At 35.1% G+C, this 18,239-nt stretch overlaps 2 pseudogenes; both read right to left on the bottom strand.

Annotated features, from left to right (window-relative positions):
- Nucleotides 1–6: 6 nt before the first annotated feature.
- LOC140957230 (glutamate receptor 2.8-like) lies at nt 7–9,957 on the bottom strand (annotated as a pseudogene).
- Nucleotides 9,958–13,000: 3,043 nt separating this feature from the next.
- LOC140957228 (glutamate receptor 2.3-like) lies at nt 13,001–16,409 on the bottom strand (annotated as a pseudogene).
- Between the last annotated feature and the right edge of the window lie 1,830 nt (nt 16,410–18,239).

Genomic DNA, 18,239 nt, shown 5'->3' with positions numbered 1-18,239 from the left:
CTTCCCTCACTTTTTTTGTTCTTTAGCAAAAAGAAAACTTAGTTTTGAGTAATACGAGGATCTTATTTACATAAATTACATACACATCCCTAAATTTTGTTTCAACTCACAACTTTTCATCGAAATTCATAATTAACCGTCTTTTCTGCAAGAAAATGTGAAGATTATTGTTGAGCGTCACTTTTTATTGCACAAACACCATCTTCAGTAACTACTTGGAGTGCAACTTCTTGTTTTTGCAGTATTGGAACAAGTTTAGAGTTGCTTCGCTTCAGGGCACTGCGAAATGCATGAATTCTTGAGTTGGCATTAGCCTTAAAACCCGACATCTTCTGAAGCAAAACTCCCTTCTTATGTAGATCAACGAGTTCTGAAACTAGCAGGCATGCCAATGTAACAAAACCTGAGAAAATAAAAAGCACCGCAAAGGTTTTCACTGTGACTGTAGTTGGGGAGCCAGGGATTCTATCTGGAACCAAACATGTTGCATTTCTATTCCACTGTTTCTCAATCTCTTGAATGGCGTTGTTTTCGGTCAACTTAATTATGGCACGTGAGACATCAGAAGCTAAGGGGGAACCTCTGGGAAATGCCTGCACACGACAAACAAAAACAAGATGAGAACAATATGTTTATGCAAACTGTAAACGTAGCTTCTTGAGTCGACACATGCTTACAAAAGCGAAACCTTCAGTTCGATAAGTTGGTTCAATTGTCATGTATTTTCCACAGGTTTTCGACAATAAGAGCCTAATGTGGGGCACAACATCACAATAAGCTGAGATGCCTCCATTTTCACTTCCCAATGTTAAATCAGCTTCACAGTTGTCTATAGAACTATAATTCCGTATATTTGATTCGAGGAATCCTAAATTTTTCATGAAAGCAAACAAAAACGATCCTTCTTGGTACCCAACATGGTATCTCTTCGCGATAAGTTGATTCACATCTGGCACAGTAGGTCGAAGACTCTGTACTACGAGTGTTGATGATAAGCTGGCAGTAAGAGTTGAGTTCAGCAGGCATGCGACAGAAGACCATGCCACCAAAATTAGACAAAGCAAATTGGCATCGAGTCCTTGACCTACATTCGAAATAAACCCTTCATCAGATGAAAGACGCGAGAATTAAGACAAAAGTGCAATGCTAGAAAAGAGGGAAATATATGTTTTCACCAGGAAAACATGGGAAATAGCAAATCATGCCAGGATGCTGCCCAGGTGGTTCCCTTATTAGCGATTTTTATCAAAATCATGTTTTTACGTATATAAACATGATAAATAATATGCGGAAGCGAATCGAGAATTACCTCCGGCCATTGAAAATTTGTTGAAGCTTTCTGATTTCCTTTAGATTGAAGCCTTCTAAACACTCCAACACTCCTTTAGATGGTGTATTTGCTGTATGAGATTGTGTGTTTAGGGACCTCAATGCCTTCGGTATTTATAGGCACACTCAAACCATCACCGAGTGTTTTGGGAGCTCGAGATTCAAATCAAATTTGTATACGCATCTCAATTTTCAAAATTTGAGGCTGCCGTGTACAAATTTTCAACACGTTTATTTTACGGGTCACTATTTTCTTACATTCTCCCACTTGACCCGTATATCTCATTTATCATAGGAGAAATTAAAATACATGAATCATGGCGATAGGTCATCTAAAAACGATTATTATCTTCCATGTATTACAATATATTATATCTCTCAAATAACTTAATGAATAAATCCTATGTTTATTCGAGGTCCTACTTTATTGATATTTCTCGAATTAATGAATATGCGCACAACAAATATGAGAAAATATCACATCTTAGTTTCATTAATTTGTTCTTATAACAAAATTACATAAAGGAACCAAGTCCCATTCTTTCTGTATGATCCTTAAATTTCAATGGTGGCATGCCCTTAGTCAAAGGATCCGCAATCATCAATTCAGTGCTAATGTGCTCGATAAGTAACTTCTTATCATTAACACGTTCTCTTATGGCTAAATACTTAATGTCAATGTGCTTGCTTCGACTACCACTTTTCTTATTTTTAGCCATAAAAACAGCAGCTGAATTGTCACAATATATTCTTAATGGCCTAGATATAGAATCCATAATTCTAAGCCCTGAAATGAAACTCTTCAACCATACACCATGTGAGGTTGCCTCAAAACAAGATACGAATTCAGCTTCCATAGTGGAAGTAGCAGTTAATGTCTGCTTTGCACTTCTCCAAGATACAGCTCCACCAGCTAGCATAAAAATATATCCTGAAGTGGATTTTCTTGAATCAATGCAGCCAGCGTAGTCTGAATCAGAGTAGCCAATTACTTCCAAATTCTCAGTTCGTCTGAACATAAGCATATAATCTTTGGTCCCTTGAAGGTACCTCATTACTTTCTTTGCAGCTTTCCAATGGTCTAAACCTGGATTACTCTGATATCTTCCCAACATCCCAACAACAAATGCAATGTCAGGTCTAGTGCAAACCTGAGCATACATCAAGCTTCCGACAGCAGAAGCATAAGGAATGTTTTTCATTTGTTCCCGCTCTAGATCATTCTTTGGGCATTGGCTCAAATTGAATTTATCGCCTTTCACAACAGGAGCTATACTTGGTGAACAATCTTTCATCCGATATCTCTCTAAAACTTTGTTGATATAGGTTTCTTGAGACAGACCTATAATACCTCGAATTCTATCTCTATGTATCTTAATGCCAATGACATAAGATGCATCACCCATATCCTTCATATCAAAATTTTTAGAGAGAAATTGTTTCACCTCATATAACAAACCCTTATCATTGGTTGCAAGTAATATATCATCCACATATAGAATAAGGAAACAAATCTTGCTCCCACTGACCTTCTGGTATATACATTGATCCATGAGGTTCTCAACGAATCCGAATGAAGAGATAACATCATGAAATTTTAAATACCATTGACGGGAAGCTTGTTTCAATCCATATATAGATTTCTTAAGCTTACAAACCAATTGCTCACCATTACTAGAGAAGAATCCTTCAGGTTGTTTCATATAAACCTCTTCCTCTAGTTCTCCATTGAGAAAAGCTGTTTTCACATCCATTTGTTGCAAATTTAAGTCAAAATGTGCAACTAATGCTAGAATGATACGAAGAGAATCTTTTTTAGATACAGGAGAAAAAGTCTCCTTATAATCGATTCCTTCTTGTTGAGTGAATCCTTTAGCAACGAGTCTTGCTTTATACCTTTCAATGTTGCCTAATGAGTCTTTCTTTGTTTTGAAGACCCATTTACATCCAATGGCTTTTACACCATCAGGCAACTGAACAAGATCCCAGACTCCATTAACTGCCATAGAATTCATCTCTTCTTTCATAGCATTAAACCATAGTTTTGACTCATTACAATTCATGGCTTGTGAAAACGTTTCAGGATCATTTTCAGCTCCGATGTTAAAATCCGATTCTTGTAAATACACAACATAATCACTAGATATTGCTGATCTTCTTATTCTAGTAGATCTCCTAAGGTTGTTTGGTTGATCAACAATTTCTTGTTGTTCTTCATTAACAACTTGATCTACTGGATTTTCATCAGCAATTTGTGGAACTTCATTAACTGGTTGTCTAACACCCATTTGGTCTTGAGGGGTGTGAATAACGACCAATCTGTCCATTGAATAAGAGGGTTGTGCATTAATGTGATCATTCTCAAAAACTATGTCATGATCACTCCCACTAATCAAGTCATTTTCAAGAAATTTTGCATTTCTTGATTCCACAATTCTAGTGTTGTGAGATGGACAATAGAATCTGTACCCTTTGGATTTTTCGGCATACCCAATGAAATATCCACTTATAGTTCTTGGGTCCAGTTTCTTTTCATGTGGGTTGTAAACTCTTATTTCAGAAGGACAACCCCAAACGCGTATATGTTGTAAACTCGGTTTCCAACCTTTAAATAACTCAAATGGCGTCTTTGGGACAGCCTTGGTTGGAACTCGGTTTAATATATACACAGCTGTCTTAAGAGCTTCAGTCCACAAAGATTTATGAAGTTTAGAGCTAAGAAACATGCTCCTCACCATGTCCAATAATGTTCGGTTTCTCCTCTCAGCTACGCCATTTTGGTCCGGAGAACCAGGCATAGTATATTGGGCAACAATCCCATGTTCTTGAAGAAACTTCGCAAACGGACCAGGTGCTTGTCCATTCTCAGTGTATCTACCGTAATATTCTCCACCTCTATCAGTTCTCACGATCTTAATATATTTTCCACATTGCTTCTCCACTTCAGCCTTAAAAACCTTAAAGGCTTCAAGTGCTTCGTTTTTATTATGAAGCATGTAGATATACATGTATCGTGAGTAATCATCAATGAAAGAGATGAAGTATTTCGGACTTTGCATGTCCATATCTGGACAACAAATATCTGAATGTATGATTTCTAATATTTCTGTACTCCTCTTGGCACCCTTTTTAGACTTATTAGTCTGCTTTCCCTTAATGCAATCCACACAAGTCTCAAAATCAGTAAAATCTAAAGTACTGAGTACTCCATCATTTACTAATCTTTTAATCCTCTCTATGGAGATGTGTCCCAATCTCCGATGCCATAATATAGAGGAATCTTCATTTATAACACATCTTTTAATACCTCCTTGAACATGCATAGTGGTGTTATTATTTTGTAAATAAATAGAGAAAAGACCATCAACCATTGTACCATTTCCAATAAGATTTGATTTATAAAACAAATTTATTGATTTATCCAAAAACTGAAATGAATAACCAAGGGGTACAAGTTTTGAAACCGAAATTAAATTCCTAGAAAAACTAGGAACATAAAATGTCTTTTCCAATTTTAAAATATAACCACTATTCAACACTAGGCAGCAAGTCCCAATAGCCTCCACATGCGAAGACATCTTGTTTCCTGAATAGATGCTCCGCTCATTTTCTATTGGCTTCCTTAGGTTTTGCATACCCTGCAAGGTATTTGTAACATGGATTGTAGAACCAGAATCAATCCACCATGTGTTATAAATCATATTAACCATATTAGATTCATAACAGACAAATGAAGTAGGAATACCTTTCTTTTCAAGCCAGTCCTTAAATTTATTGCAATCCTTCTTCATGTGTCCCGTCTTTTTACAGAAGAAACACTTGGATTCTTTCTTAATGTCAGGTTGAGGTGGAATTATTCCTTTTTCTTTTCCTTTTCCCTTGACTTTGGCTTGTTTCTTATACTTTCCTTGTGTAATCATAAAGACATTATCACTTGTTTCCATCAACAGCCTTCCTTCCTCTTGAACACACATGGTCATTAATTCATTGATTGACCATTTATCCTTATGTGTATTGTAGGAAATTTTGAAGGGTCCATATTGTTGTGGAAGAGTGCATAAAATGTAGTGCACAAGAAAAGTTTCAGACATTTCCACTTCAAGTGTCTTGAGCCGAGCCGCTATGTCCCGCATTTTCATTATGTGCTCTCGCACACCTCTCACACTGGTGAGCCTTAATGAAGAGAATTCCATAATTAGGGTGCTCGCAAGTGCCTTATCTGAAGACTGAAATTGTTCATCAATAGCCTTCAGTAATTCTTTGACATTATTATGTTGGTCAACAGAACCACGCATACCAGCAGAGATTTTGGTCTTTATGAACATTACGCAGAGTCGATTAGATCGCTCCCATTTTTCATAAAGATCAACATCATCCGGAATGCTGTTTTCAGTAATAGCAAATGGTTCGTCTTTCCGTATAGCATAATCAATATCCATCCACCCTAATTGAAGAAGAATTCTTTCTTTCCATATTTTATAGTTGTCGCCCTTTAGTTCGGGAATGTCACATTTCATATCAGAAAAACTCGCAGGTTGCATAACTGCACAAAATATAATATGCTTAAAATTTTGAGACAATATCATGTTTTACCAATGTAATTCATGTTTTAAAAATCCAGTGACATAAAATTTGCCTGTGGACTAAAATTTTAATTCAATAAGATTTTTCTGTAACTTTATGATAAAACTATCAAAATGTATTTTCCTTAATTCCTGTGGGTAAATTAAGAAAAATATAATTTAATATTTTAACCTAATTAGTTATATAAATATAATAAAAATCCATGTGGGTAAATTTTATTATGTTTATATAATTAATTACAATTGAGGTCCATTATGTAATCCAAATCCACTTAATGCATAATTTTTCATAATTAAGGATGCTGTGGCTATTCCTCAATTATTTAAAATTATACGGTTCACTGGACAAAATTTTGGCTTTACTTAAATGCTTTATATAATAATTATTTTGCAATCAACATTTTCCAAGAGTGCTCCCAGGAAAGATAGGTAGTGCTAAGGCCCTTTAAATACCCAACTCCTAGACAGAGCAACGTTCCTCAGGGAGACCAGTGGCTAGTCAAGGCAGTTTAAACCGATCTATGAAGAACTCCCTTAGATCATGTTTTCTTACGTCACCTTATAATTATTATTCAACTTAATTATCCACATTTATGTGAATCTTTATAAGCCAAAATTTTTCATTAAATAACTTTATATTCACATTTTTACTTATTATGAACAAATACTTTCCCCATCAGTTTTTCTCTTCAATCAGAGTAGTGATAAAGTGAGGATCACATTTACGTGAAAATGTGAGCTCCTCATCAGTTTTTCTCTTTTATCAGAGTAGTGATAAAGTGAGGATTATTTGTTTATTTGTGAACATCTGAAATATTTTATAATATTATATTCACATCTTACTTGATATGTTCATTTCAAATTATAAACAACTCAATATAATTTAATATGAACATAATGTGAATATTAATTTACTCCGGCCATTGAATTTGAAATTATTTTAATGTGTACAAATTATTTAACCAAATGCTATATGTATATCGAATTATACATATAACTTAATAACACATTAATCATTATCATTTATTTATTTATTATTTTATTTTAAAAATAATAATAAAAANTTGTATATCTCTTCGTCTACAACCTCTCCAATTTTCAGAAAACCAGTAGCACCTTCTTCAAAATATTTTCCTCCCGAAAAAATTCTCCATTATTTAAGATTTCAAGGAAGAATTTCAAGGTGCAACCAAGAACACAATTCTCAGGTAAGTTTCTTAATATAATTTTATCTGATTTTCAACTTCAAATTTTTTACGTAAAACTTTCCCGATATCGAATTTTCAGAAAATGAAAACAAAATTTTCAAGGTTGAGATATCACTGCTCTGATACCAAATATTAGCGATTTTTATCAAAATCATGTTTTTACGTATATAAACATGATAAATAATATGCGGAAGCGAATCGAGAATTACCTCCGGCCATTGAAAATTTGTTGAAGCTTTCTGATTTCCTTTAGATTGAAGCCTTCTAAACACTCCAACACTCCTTTAGATGGTGTATTTGCTGTATGAGATTGTGTGTTTAGGGACCTCAATGCCTTCGGTATTTATAGGCACACTCAAACCATCACCGAGTGTTTTGGGAGCTCGAGATTCGAATCAAATTTGTATACGCATCTCAATTTTCAAAATTTGAGGCTGCCATGTACAAATTTTCAACACGTTTATTTTACGGGTCACTATTTTCTTACATCCCTGTCATTAGAGAGGATTCTTCTTCCAAGAATCCAGACAGCTAGAGCACCAGCAAGATAGAAGACAGCAGCAGTCATCCACAGTTGTTTACTCAGGAGGGTAAAAATTGTAAACTCGTTATTCGCGTGTTCATAAGCAATAGGGACTATACAGCTCACACCTCCTTCAGCATATGGCATGGTGAAGTCTGCGTTTATCGATCTTTCATATGTAACAGTAATATCTCCCATCGCAGCATCAAATTGCTCCTAAATATGAACCCGGCAAAAAAAGGAGAGACAAACCGCGAGCAAGTCAATTTTAATTCTACTTAGGAAACTCAAAGTTTAAAACAAATATCACCTGCTTAGATACTTGATACACGAGATCATTATAATTCCCGGCTGCTGAACCATTTGTATTGAAGAATTGGTAGGGGACATATTCGAGAATTACAGCATATGGTAACGAGGCCATGACAGACTCAAACACGTGTTTATGGTATCCGCTAACTTGCACTGTATTAGTTGTAGGATTAAAATCCACTTTCAAGAATTCGTTAAAACCTGGTTTTAGTGGTACCCCGACTCGCAGGTGTTTACCACTTACTGGCATTTGCCATCCTTTCGGAGCAACCGTTAAATCCCCAGGCCATATGATACTCCTGAACTTTACCTTTGAAGTAAAGTTAGAATTGGTTTTATTCAAGTTTGCTTTCGTATGATTTTCAACATACGGTCTCCAGGTGGCCACTTGTCTCTCATGATTTCCATCAAAATTAACTATCTGATACGATGTCTGCTCCAACTGTCCCTTTACGAGCTTAAATTCTCCAGCAAGACCAGTAAACCTTGTTTCTAACAATGCTTCGCGAAGTTTAGGACCCGTGTCTGAACTGTCTATAGCAAAAGGATTAGCATAATTGCCACTGTTTTTTTTCTTAACCAGATTTGGTTTAATGCTTCCAACGCTTTCCGCTGCCATAGCAAGAGCCCACAAAGTATCATACGCCCAAAGCCCAAATATACTCGTCTCAGTTACTTTCAAATCCGAATTTTCCCCGAACGTCCTGATCCATCTACCAGAAAAAGATCGCAGTTCTTTAGACTTGGGGACTAAAGGTTTAACCCCAAGAAACCCTTGCATGGATTCAACAACTTCGAAATCCATCAAATGAAATAATTCTGTTAGCCCACTCGTGACAATCCAAGCATATCCAGGACTGATCATTCCTAATTCTCTCAACTTTAGAAACAGCCTTGTTCCAAGAAACTGAGACGCGTGCACCACAAACACTCGAGTCTGCATACCCATCATTTTGTACAGTTCTTGGCTTATGAAATCATCAGACGCTGATTTCGGAATCACGCTTCGATACGAAATTCGAGCATGGACATCGTTCAAGGCATTCGACAGATAAGGGACGATGCCATTACCATAATCCGTGTCTTCATTAATAACGACAACTTGGTTCCATTTAAAGGCCTCAATGATCGAAGCAATAGCCTGGACTTGATAAGCATCGCTTTGTGATGTCTGAACGAAAAAAGGAGCTCGAGGAACAAGAGAAGGACTCGTAGCAGAAAAAGAAATAATGGGCACACGAGCTCTATCTCCGAGATTCATCACAAAGTTGACCTGTGCCGAGTTTTGTGGACCAATAACGGCATCCACTCTAACATGTTGCAGAAGATCAATAGCTGAGAAGGGTTCGGATAAAGGTACAAAGCACATTAGTTAGACCGTTCTAAATGTGTGAGCGTATTTAAAAGTTAAAACCATATATATATATATATATGATCGTGGATTTAAGATCCAAGAAATCAATCCACTGTAGTTCAAGATTCAAGATTTTTAATGCGATGGCTGAAACTTACCAGCAGCAGCAGCATCAACGACACTTTCATTTGAGTCTTTGAAATGGAGAACCAGCCTAGTCTTAAAGTCTTTGTGAACCGAATAAAAATCGGTAAGAGCCATGGATATGCATCTCTCACCTATACGCCCCACGGTAGAATTCAAATCAAGAATGACACCAACGTGAAAATCAACTGTGCTGCTGTTGCTGGAACTTTGTGCAGCACGAAGAGGAAGTATGAGAAGACTTATAATGAACAATTTAAGTAACAACGAATCCATTCATGCAAAACAATCTTGCCACTAAACCTCGGGAATTAAGCAACTACTAATTGTATTTATACCATAAATCCCACAAAAAAAAAAAAAGGTTGCTACTTTTCAGGAACTGAATAAGATAGATCATAGAAGGGATGTAACATAAAATTTTGAAACTAGGACATATATGTCTCGTAGTTCATAACCAAGGCAGACTTGGGTGATTTCCAACTTTTATGTATCGATTCATGCAAAAGAGTTTTAGGGAAAATCATTTTGCAATTTTGCTCACTTATATTATTACATTTCAATTTCAATCATGTATCTTTCGATTTTCGGTAATTTTAATATTTTTCATCAAAAATACTAACGTGACACTAAAGACATCAGCCTCACACATGTGCTTCAATGGTATCACATCAGCATCATTGCATCATAAAATGACTAAAAAAAATACCCAAAAAACAAAGATTTGACGGACTAAAAGTAAAAATCGGCAACATAAATAACAAAAAAAATTCAAAATACAAACATACGAGACCAAAAAAAAAAAACCAGTTTTCTCTCTTTTTAAAATATCTACAAAAAAAACCGAAGCTGGTATAACTTGGAATTTTCCCTTTTTGTCCCTTTTTATTTCTCAGAACTCATTCTTCTTCTCAAATTATACTTTACCATTTCAAACAGAAAAAAAAAAATTTAGAATTCCAATTGGTGAAATTTTAAAGTAGCTACCTATGTCACGTCCACGACTTATAAATTTATTTAACGAGCCAAGGGGGATTGATTCAACTATGTTAGACATCCATTTTAATTTGATATTATCTGCTTGGATCTCACGGCATATAAAAGCAAATTATTAAATTTGGTTCGGTCGGTCTGTCTAAATAAAATTAAGAAGAATCAAACGTTGAATACGCGTAAATTATTTATATTTTTATAATTCCGTCACTTCTCAACAAGGATAAAAACCTAGCTCCTAAAATAGGAAATATAACGGAAAATAATTTTATAATTGGTTTATTTAGTTTTCTGGGTCATCGGAGTTCGATTTCCGTAGAGTTTAATAATTGGTTTCTTTTACTTTAAATTTCTTTTAGATATAATTCTGACTTTGTGGCAAGATAAACCATCTCACCGGATGACTTTATCGGGTATTTGACTCCGATCCTATAACAATTGAGTTAAACTATTTATAAAACTAACTTGAATACTGTTGTGCATTCGTTCTTATACAGACCTGAACCCGAAGCATAACAATTAGACGAAGATATTTTGCTTGAATATTTGTGAAAATAATTTTAAAATAATCTCAATTGTTGCATATTAATGTGAAAAGTAAATAAACTGAAAGTATAGATGACATTATTCATTTAAATATTTTTTTTTACTTTAATAACCATCTCTTAATTTGTTTATTATTTAATATTTATATATTTTTAGTTTATTCAAAATATTTATGTAAATATAATTAGATCAACACAAATACATACAAAATGTAGAATTAGATTGAGTAAATATATAAATTAAGATAATCATATAGATATAAAATAAATTCAAATATTAGATTATTTAAAACTCATATAAATCTATGTATAAAAATATAGACAATGAATAAAATTCCTAAAATACACAATTATATATATACACACATTAAGCTTAGTTAAAGTCAACCCTAACCCTAGTCAAACTACACCCCAAGTTGAGAAAATGACGTTGACGGCAATTAAGATATCAATTAATCAAATCAAAATATTTTAAAAGATAAGAAACTTCCCAGCAATTGGGATTGGCAGCAACATATCACAATTGCAAGAAAAGTGACTCTCATGTGACGAGTCAACCCTACTCATATTCACAATAAAAAGTAATAATATTAGCATAAAAAGTAATCATTTTTCATGGATGACCCAAATAAGAGATCCGTCTCACAAATACGACTCGTGAGACCGTCTCACACAAATTTTTGTCTTGCAAGAATAATCCTTCTTTCCAATTATCTATTATCTATTATATGAGATGTGTGTCATTAATTAATTCTGGTGTCTCATGTGACCGCCACTTTTAAATTATTTTCTGGAATATTGCTTATCTTAAATTGAAGTCACTCGCTAATTCTATGATTACGATATCATCTCAATTTTAATATAAATCAAATTAATTAAAAAAAACCACAACTTTGAAACTTATTGATTCTGCTCCATCACAAGAAATTAGGCGTATCTATCAGCAATTTTAAGCGCGTAATTTGTAGTTTCCTCCTTACAATAAATTGGGATTTGAAAGTTGCTTTCAGTGCTTAAGCCAGTCAAGATTTCTAACAAGTTAAAGACTTTTGGATAGGATTCAGAGTCGGTCTCCGATGCTTAGTTCTCATCTGGCCGGGATTCGAAAGTTGCTTTCATGAGTGCTTAAGCCAGTCAAGATTTCTAACAAGTTAATTAAGACTTTTGGATAGGATTCAGAGTCGGTCTCCGATGCCATTGCCTCGGTCTTAGTTCTCATCTCAACTATTAAAGCCATTTATTCAAAAATTTAAAGAATAGGAAGCAGTCTCATAGACTGTACCTATGAAACGGAAGAACATGATTCATACGTATCATGAAAGTTGTACTTTTGTCATGAAAAATATAAGTTACTTTTTCATGAGTTGATTGAGGTCGACGATCTGTTTCATAAAATTGATCACGAGACAACCTTACATGAGTTTTTATAAAATTTAAATAAAAAAAAGAAACTATTAAGCCACTTGCATGAGAGGAGGCATCTAGAATGTGGTTGAGTTACAGAAAATGGGCATCTAAATTGTTAATAGAGCCCATTGTATATAGCAAGGAAAGATTGAATAAGAACAAATGGATTTACCTATTATATAATGATAAAATAGGTCTCAGACATGTTATATACATTGTGTAATGAATCATACATAATCTATAAGATTAACTCAACTTGGAAAAAATAAATAAAGTTTCATTCGTATTTTGCGACATAAGATGGGCAGCATGCTGATTCCCCATGCATATTGCTATATATAGATTTGTGTAAAGATTTTTGGTGTAAAGATTAATATAACCAAGCACTTACTGTTATATATGTACGAAGTAATTGGTGATGATAACGACACAACTTCTATCTTTTAGTTATGCAGTGGCCTAAATGTCAAGGTTTGAGCTTTCTGCCGCATAAACAGCTAGACAGGACAATCTAGGCCATTGTTTGCTTAACAACTAGACAGGACAATATATCTAGGCCATTTTATTCGAGTGATGTTGTTTATATGTTTCATAGCTTCAGGAATAAAAGCTAGTTTCAGTACACGAATATTGTTGTTTCCTTCACTTTCTTCGTGCATTAGCGAAAAGGAAACTTTCTTTTGAGTAATACAAGAAATTGGTGAAGATTATGGATGAGCAGCACTTTTTATGGCACAAACACCATCTTCGTTAACAACTTGAAGTGCAACCTCTTGATTTTGCAGTATTGGAACAAGTTTAGAGTTGCTTCGCTTCAGAGCAAAGTGAAATGCATGAATTCTTGAGTTGACATTAGCCTTAAAACCTGACATCTTCTGAAGCAAAACTCCCTTCTTATGTTGTAGATTCACGAGTTCTGAAACTAGCAGGCATGCCAATGTAACAAAACCTGAGAAAACAAAAGGCACCGCAAAGGTTTTCGCTGTGATTGTAGTTGGGGCGGGGGGGCTAGTATCTGGATCAGAACATCTTGCATTACCAGTCAAGTTTTTCTCGATATCCCGAATGGTCCCATTTTCTGTCAATTGAATTATGGCACGCGAGACATCAGAAACTAAGGGGGAACCAATGGGAAACGCCTGCCCATGACAAACAAAAACAAGATGTGAACAATATGTTGATGCAAACTCTAAACGAATCTTCTTGAGCCAGAGATGCTTACAAAACCGAAGCCTTCGGTTCGATAAGTTGGCTCAATCGTCATGTATCTGCCACAGTATTTCAACAACAAGAACCTAATGTGGGGCACAACATCACAATATGCTGATATGCTTCGATTTTTACTTCCCAATGATAAATTAACGTCATCTATAGAACTATAATTCCTTATATTTGATTCGTGGAAGCCTAAATTTTTCAACAAACCAAGCACAAACGACCCTTCTTGGCACCCAACGGGGTATCCCTTCGCTATAAGTGGATTCACATCTGGCACAGTAGGTCGAAGCTTCTGTGCGACTAGTGTTGATGATAAGCTGGCGGTAAAAGTCGAGCTCAGCAGGCTCGATACAGAAGACCATGCCACCAAAATCAGACAAAGTAAATTGGCATCGAGTCCTTGTCCTACATTCGCAATAAACCCATCATCACGTGAAAGAATTGAGAAATTAGACCAAGGACAATGTTAAAAAAGAGGGAAATATTTCACCAGGAAAACATGGGAAGTAGCAAATCATGCCAGGATGCTGACCAGGTGATTCCCTGGCGTCAGAGACAATCCTGCTTCCAAGGATCCAAATGGCCAGAGCATTAGAAAGATAAAAGACAGCAGCGGTTATCCACAATTGTTTACTCAGAAGCTTAAAAATGGTAAACTCGTTATTCTGATCTTCATACATAATCGGGACTACACAATTCACTCCTCCTTCTGCATATGGCATGGTGAATGCTGCATATAATGATCGGTTATAAGTAATTGTAATATCCCCCAAGGCAGCGTCGAATTTTTCCTATCATCCCCGGAAAAAAGAAAAAACAAAGATGAAACGAAACCTTGAGTACAATAATTACAATTCTTAGTAGAAAACTCAAAGTTTAGGACAAAAATCACCTGTAAATATACTTGATACACGAGATCGTCATAATTCTCGGCTGCTGAACCATTTGTATTGAAGAATCGGTAGGGGATATATTCAAGAATTACAGCATATGGTAACGCGGCCATGACAGACTCAAACACGTGTTTATAGTATCCGCTAACTTGCACTGCATTAGTTGTAGGATCGTTTTCCACTCTCAAGAATTCGTTAAATCCTGGTTTTTGCGGCACCCCGACTCGCAGGTGTTTGCCACTTACTGGGATTTGCCATCCCTTCGGAGCAACCGTTAAATTCCCAGGCCATATGATAGTACTTCTGAACTTTACCTTTGAAGTAAAGTTAGAATTGGTTTTATTCAAGTTTCCTTTCTTATGATTTTCAACAGATGGTTTCCAGGTGGCTACCTGTCTCTCATGATTGCCATCAAAATTAACTATCTGATACGTTGTCGGTTCCAACTGTCTCTTTACGAGCTTAAACTCTCCAGCAAGACCAGTAAACCTTGTTTCTAACAATGCTTCGAGAAGTTTAGGACCCGTGTTCGAACTTTCAAAAGCAAATGGATTAGCAGCATTGTCATGGTTTTTGTTCTTAACCAGATTTTGTTTTGAGCTTCCAACGCTTTCCGCTGCAATAGCTAGAGCCCACAAAGTATCATACGCCCAAAGACCAAATATACTTGTCTCAGCGACTTTCAAATCCGAATTGGGGAGTACTAAAGGTTTAACCCCAAGAAAACCTTGCATGGAATCAACAACTTCGAAATCCATCAAATGAAATAGTTCCGTTAGTCCACTCGTGATAATCCAAGCATATCCAGGACTGATCATTCCTAATTCTCTTAACTTTAGAAACAGCCTTATTCCAAGTGGCTGAGACGCGTGCACCACGAACACTCGAGTATGCATACCCATCATTTTGTACAGTTATTCGCTTATGAAATCATCGGACGCTGATTCTGGAACCACGCTTCGATATAAAATTCGAGCATTGACATCGTTTAAAGCATTGGACAGATGAGGGACAATGTCATTACCATAATCCGTGTCTTCATTAATAACGACAACTTGGTTCCATTTAAAGGCCTCAATGATCGAAGCAATAGCCTGGACTTGATAAGCATCGCTTTGTGATGTCTGAACCAAAAAAGGAGCTCGCGGAACAAGAGAAGGGCTCGTTGCAGTAAAAGAAATGAGCGGTACATGGGCTCTTTCTCCTAGATTCATCACAAAGTTGACCTGTGCCGATTTTTGAGGACCAATAATGGCATCCACGCTAACATGTTGCAGAAGATCAAGAGCTGAGAAGGGAATAGCGCATAAAAATAGAGAAACGCATTAGTTAGATACTCAGATTTGTTCTAAATGCGCGAAATTGTTTGTAACCATATATATGATCGTTGAGTTGAGATCCGAGAAAACAAGCTGCCACACCATGGCCAGTCATCCCTAGTACAACATATATATTCGAGATGTATTCTAAAATGATGACTCAAAAAAATAGGTTTGACTATAAAAACTTACCAGCAGCAGCTGCACCAACGACACTTTCATTTGAATCTCTGAAATGGAGAACCAGCCTAGTTTTATAGTCTTTATGAACCGAATAAAAGTCTGCAAAAGCCATGGATAGGCAGCTCCTACCTATACGCCCCACGGGAGAATTAGAATCAAGAATAGCACCGACTTGAAAATCAACTGCGCCGCTGTTACTGGAACTTCGTGCAGCACGAAGAGGTAGCATGACAAGAATAACTAATATTAATGGAAGCAACAACGAACCCATTCATACAAAATCTCGAAAACGTACGACTACGTATATTCTACGAGGCCGCAAGAAATCCCACAAAGATTGCTACTTATAATCAGGAACCGAATACGATAGAAGTTTATACAATTTATTAGGTTGTTAAGATGCAGATTAGTGAGAGTTTATTATAGCACAGAAAGGAGTAAAGTTTCACGAGGAATTTATAAGCCAAGGTGTACTACAAATACAATATACATAGTTTCTATCTGGTGGAGATTTGGGTTTTTAAATTATTGAATTATTTATCTTTTTAACCCAAAATTGAACTACGACTGCTCCTCTTTTTCTTCTCAAATCTCAATAAAAAAAAATTAGTCAATTTTCCATTATACAATAAGATAAATCAAAGACGAAGCCGATTGTAAATAATTAATTTTTATTATATTATGTCGTTTATAATTAAGTCCAACCAAAGTTAAAATATCTATTAAAGTCAGCATGCATGATACATCCATAGGAATGGAATTAAAACAACGTCATTTAGTGTAAAAACTAGAGTCGTTCGTACGTTATTTGTGATTTCAATTCGGTATGGTTCAATCCGATCCGTTCGCTTTCGAACGATTTGAACCATGTTCTTTAAATCGCAAATGGAGCTAAATTATTTGGTTCTAACTTAAAACCAAGTTCAGTTTAATTATTGGATTTTTGGATCTCAAATAAGGATGATTCTCGATCGTTTATGGCGTGTTTCGGCGTATTCTATATGTATATATACACATATGGTTCTCTTGATATATATTCATAAATAATTATGCGTGCGGCTAAAACGTATGTCTTGCCACATGATTCATGCATTAATTAGCTTTTGTGGTCGTTAGTTACCATTTCAAATTATTTTTAAAAAAAAATCGATTTGTAGAAAGTAGGGGTGTTCATCGGTCGGTTCGGTTCGGTTTTCTGTTTTTTTTTTCGGTTTTCGGTTTTAGAAATATATAATCCGATATCCGAACCATTTTTCTTCGGTTCGGTTCGGTTTTCTACCAAAACGGTTCGGTTATTTCGGTCGGTTAATTCGGTTTTGGTATAATTATTTAAATTAATAATATAAATATATTGTAAAATATAATATGTTAACTTTCTGCATGTTTTCTTAGTAAAATATTTAAATATAATGTCTAAATTAATTAAACAAACAACAATTAACTAAAATTTGTTCAAAATAGTTTTTCATTCACTAAATATCATATCAAAATATATAATATAAATAAAAATATAAAAAATTTATTAATTTAATGAAATTTCGGTTTTTTCGGTTTGTTCGGTTTTGACATATATAATCCGAAACCGAACCAAATGAACTTCGGTTTTAACATTTATATCCGGATTACAAAATTCGGCTTTCGGTTCGGTGTTCGGTTTTTTCGATTTGGATTTTCGGTTTTTTCGGTTTATCCGAAGTTTGAACACCCCTAGTCTCAAGTATATATGTCATCCTAATAGTGTACAATATAATAGGCCGAAGAAATAAGCTTTCATTTGAAATAATGGATTTCAATAAATCATGGCTATTTGCCTATATTTAGTCGAGGGAGTTTTAAATCCATCACTTTTCAGTTTAGTAGTACTAGTTGTAAAGGATTTCTTTTTATCCAACATAGTCTCTTTTAATTTAAAATCTCTTGTTCAAATCAATTACTCAAATCAAATCATTTATTCTGAATCAAATATTTTCCATCGAAACATAATCGATGCATTTGAAAATCGCAATAACAATTTGAAATCCTTTTAACTTTCGTCTATTTTACACTGTCACGTAAGCAATTGGATCAAAATAGTTGAAAATTAAAAGATAATGTATCAAAAACAAACTTTGAAAACTTAATAAACGAAAAGCACCAAATTGAACGAGATAATATAGAGAAAAAAATTGTTTTCCCGATATAAAACTATCTCATCTAGTCAATGCATACAGAATTATTGATTAGGGTTT

Source organism: Primulina huaijiensis, chromosome 14, assembly GCF_012295235.1.
Source record: "Primulina huaijiensis isolate GDHJ02 chromosome 14, ASM1229523v2, whole genome shotgun sequence".
In the NCBI taxonomy this organism is placed as follows: Eukaryota; Viridiplantae; Streptophyta; class Magnoliopsida; order Lamiales; family Gesneriaceae; genus Primulina; species Primulina huaijiensis.
Note: the sequence above shows the minus strand (reverse complement) of the source record. Positions and strands in the feature narration are given on the sequence as shown.